This window comes from Nothobranchius furzeri, chromosome 13, assembly GCF_043380555.1.
Source record: "Nothobranchius furzeri strain GRZ-AD chromosome 13, NfurGRZ-RIMD1, whole genome shotgun sequence".
NCBI lineage: Eukaryota > Metazoa > Chordata > Actinopteri > Cyprinodontiformes > Nothobranchiidae > Nothobranchius > Nothobranchius furzeri.
The window spans coordinates 28,550,118-28,553,318 of NC_091753.1; the positions used below are offsets into that span (position 1 = coordinate 28,550,118).

At 39.1% G+C, this 3,201-nt stretch overlaps 1 long non-coding RNA gene across 1 annotated transcript; it reads right to left on the reverse strand.

The window, feature by feature from the left end:
* Positions 1-2,386: 2,386 nt before the first annotated feature.
* LOC139062574 (uncharacterized) lies at positions 2,387-2,739 on the reverse strand. Its single transcript, XR_011516133.1, has 3 exons — positions 2,676-2,739; positions 2,527-2,604; positions 2,387-2,450 (listed from the first exon to the last, which is right to left on the reverse strand). It is a non-coding gene; the product is annotated as an uncharacterized lncRNA (long non-coding RNA).
* Between the last annotated feature and the right edge of the window lie 462 nt (positions 2,740-3,201).

Consider the following 3,201-nt stretch of genomic DNA (forward strand, 5'->3'; position numbering starts at 1 on the left):
TAAGGAATCTATGAATCTCAACCCGAAATCTGGATCGTGAAAACTCAGGATTTTACAGCCTTGCATGAGTATATTTTTGGGAACAATTTTTAATTGACACATAGCTCTCAAAATTATATAAGCATCAAATCCGCGCGCATTGTGTGCAACAAATGTATAATTGCTGAATTTAGGACGACGCATCTGCATAATAAAATCTTTAATGCAATCTAAACCAAATTTCTCCCAAACGTCGCCTGAATCGGATTTTGCACAGATTAAAAAAGGTGTATGCACACCGTTCTGATCCGTAAACGTTTCAGTGTCGTAATAAATAACCTTTTCCGTTAAACCGTCATCTTTTTTTTCAAGCTGAATAAAACAGCGATGATCATCCGTGACCACCGACTGTTTGCAAACGATGCATTTGGTCGCTGAGCAAACGTGCTGTGAACCATTTCCACCCATGGCGATGTAATAAGTTTGTTTACAAATGGTGCATTTTTTAAACATTTCGCAAGGAGAAACTAACCTGTTTGCTTGAGGCCTTAAAACAGGTGTTTTGTGAGTTTGAAAACATATTACATTTTGGCATATTCGATTACAATCAGAACATGTGATGAGAGACGTTTCTGTTCGTTTGCATAAATCGGTATTACACACGCGACAGAACCATTTACAATGATGTCCGTTCATGTTATTATAAGCGGAAAAGCACCATGAACAAAAATATTTGGCTCCTAAGAAACCTTTAATATTTTTAATGCCGTAATAATGTTGATTCAGTAGCAAAATGAACAACGGATTTGACCGATCGCTAAAATCTGTTTCAAATTTAGAAATGATTCTGTCGGATCTGTAAAAAATGATTATTTTTCTTTGAACAATATTTTCAAATCGAATCACGTCGCTAAATGAAACGGTTGATTGCTCCTGAAGCCCTGCCTGTTGATGAATATTTTTAGCCACATTCAATAATTCTGTATCTCTCGCTGAGGGATTTAACAGTCCGGCTATGCTTAGCGCAAAACACAACGGCTGATTGGCCTCTGGAGGGCAAATGAGATGGTTTCGTTTTTTATTGACTAATTCGTGATCCAGAATGGTTTCGATTTTTCGTTTCCCACCGCCGGAAGGATTACTTATCACTTGCAGTCTGAAATTAAATTCGTTGTCGGCCTCTAATGCTTCATTTGATTGGACTAACAGATCCAGTAAATACTGAAGCTGATTTAACATATTTGATCCGTCATAATTAAAATTAACGTGGTGCGTCGTGTGCAAAGTATTAATTTCAAACTGGACTCTATCGTTGGGACGCGCGATCTGGCTTCCTCTTTCAGCAAACCTGTTTAATATTTCCATCAGATTAATATAAAACTCGGCTGGGTCGTTGATTGCTTGAAAAGACACTCTCTCTCTAATTTCACGCTGGTTAAAAGCTGCGTTTACGCTCCCTCCGATCTGCCGGTGTTCTATTTGTCTCAAAATTTCATCTACAGCTTGTGGAGAAGGGTCATCTGAATTTGCCAGTATTTGATCGATCTCGTTTACGCTCTGCTGGTGTTCTATTTGTCTGAAAATGTCGTTTATTGCTTCTGATGAAGGCTCATCTGAATTTGCTAGAATTTGATCGACCTCGTTTGAAACGGCTTGGGATGCTAAAATATCGTCTAAGATCTCACTATCTGAAGCTAATTCATCTACTTCACTCAGTCCGCTTAAATCAAACCAGTCATTTAATAGAATTTCTTCGGCCTCTTCCACTGAGGGATTTTGGCTGGCTAAAATTCGATCTAACAAATCTACGTTTAATTCATCATCTACTTCAAACAAATCTGAAAGGTCATCAAACCAATTTTCACTCATGATACAAAAGACATTAAAAACCTACTAAAAATGAAGAAAAAAAATCTGCGTCCTCCTTTTACAGAGCCAGAACTTGCTGGATCACTTCCACCAGGCCGGAATTCACTTGCAGGAGCAGGTAGCCAAACTTCATCCTGTTTGATCTCTGAAGTCGCGTAAATCTGCCCCGCTTCTTCTTCTTTAACCGTTTTTCTGATGAAAAAATAAATAAAAAATAAATAAAATGAACGAGCTTTTAATAAATTATATATATAAATTTAACTTACTCTGTACAGGTGCAGGAGGTGGTGCGTTCTCTTCGTCGGTCGTGGGTTGTTCTGAAAGGATAAAAAACATATTTTTTTACTTCAAAATTTAATATACTCTGCGGAGCAGTTTTGTGAAACAGCTTACCGGCTGGCTACTCAGTAGCACGTTCAGTGGTTTCAGAGTCGCTGTCGGATTGTTCTGAAAGAATAAAAACAAGGAAAAATATGAACGAATCATCTTTGAAGTAAATAACCACCTTTTTATATATCTCTTACCCTGTGCAGGAGAAGGGGGAGGAGGAGGAGGAGGAGGAGGTGTGGGCGGAGATATTGAAGCGGCTGTCTGATGTTGTTCTGAAAGGATAAAAAACAACGGTAAATGTGAACGAGACATCTTTGACTTATTAATCAGTTGTTTTTTTATCGTTACCATCCGTCTGCGCATGAGAAGGGGTTGGAGGTGGTGGGGGCTGAGATATTGGGGGTGCGTAGGCCGTCGGCCGTTGCTCTGGAGAATAAAAATGATAAATATGAACGACACATCTCTGACTTATTAATCGCTATTTTGTAATCACTTACCAGCTTCGAGGATCGTCTGTGGCGTGATGGTCCTGTAACGAACAGCTTTCACGTTCGCATTCGCGTGTGATCTGACGGTATGGCTCGGCTGATACGAATGTAAGACGGTTCGGCTGGTGGATGGAGGCGTGGTTGGGTAAAAGTTATCACTTCCGGGGTAAGGTTGAACCCCCTCCTTTTCTGTAAAATGAGATATTTCTCAGCTGAAGAAAAGAACGTTACGTATATATTTATAAAATCCACTCACTCAGATTCTCGACCGCACGATTAATTTTAGACAAATCATCGAGAGGGACCGGAGTTTTACAAGTTAATTCCTCAATAGGAATTTCTTCCCACTCGCCGTCCGATATGACAATAGCGTCTGAAAATAAAGATGTTAAACCAGAAAGAGAAAAAAAGATTTGCGTCTTAAGTTAAAAACTTACCCGTCATCTTAGCTTGTTACACCTCAAATCACGACTCCGAAAATGCGGTTTTACATTTTATACAGCTGTTTAAAAAAATCTTGAATAGAAAACGGTTG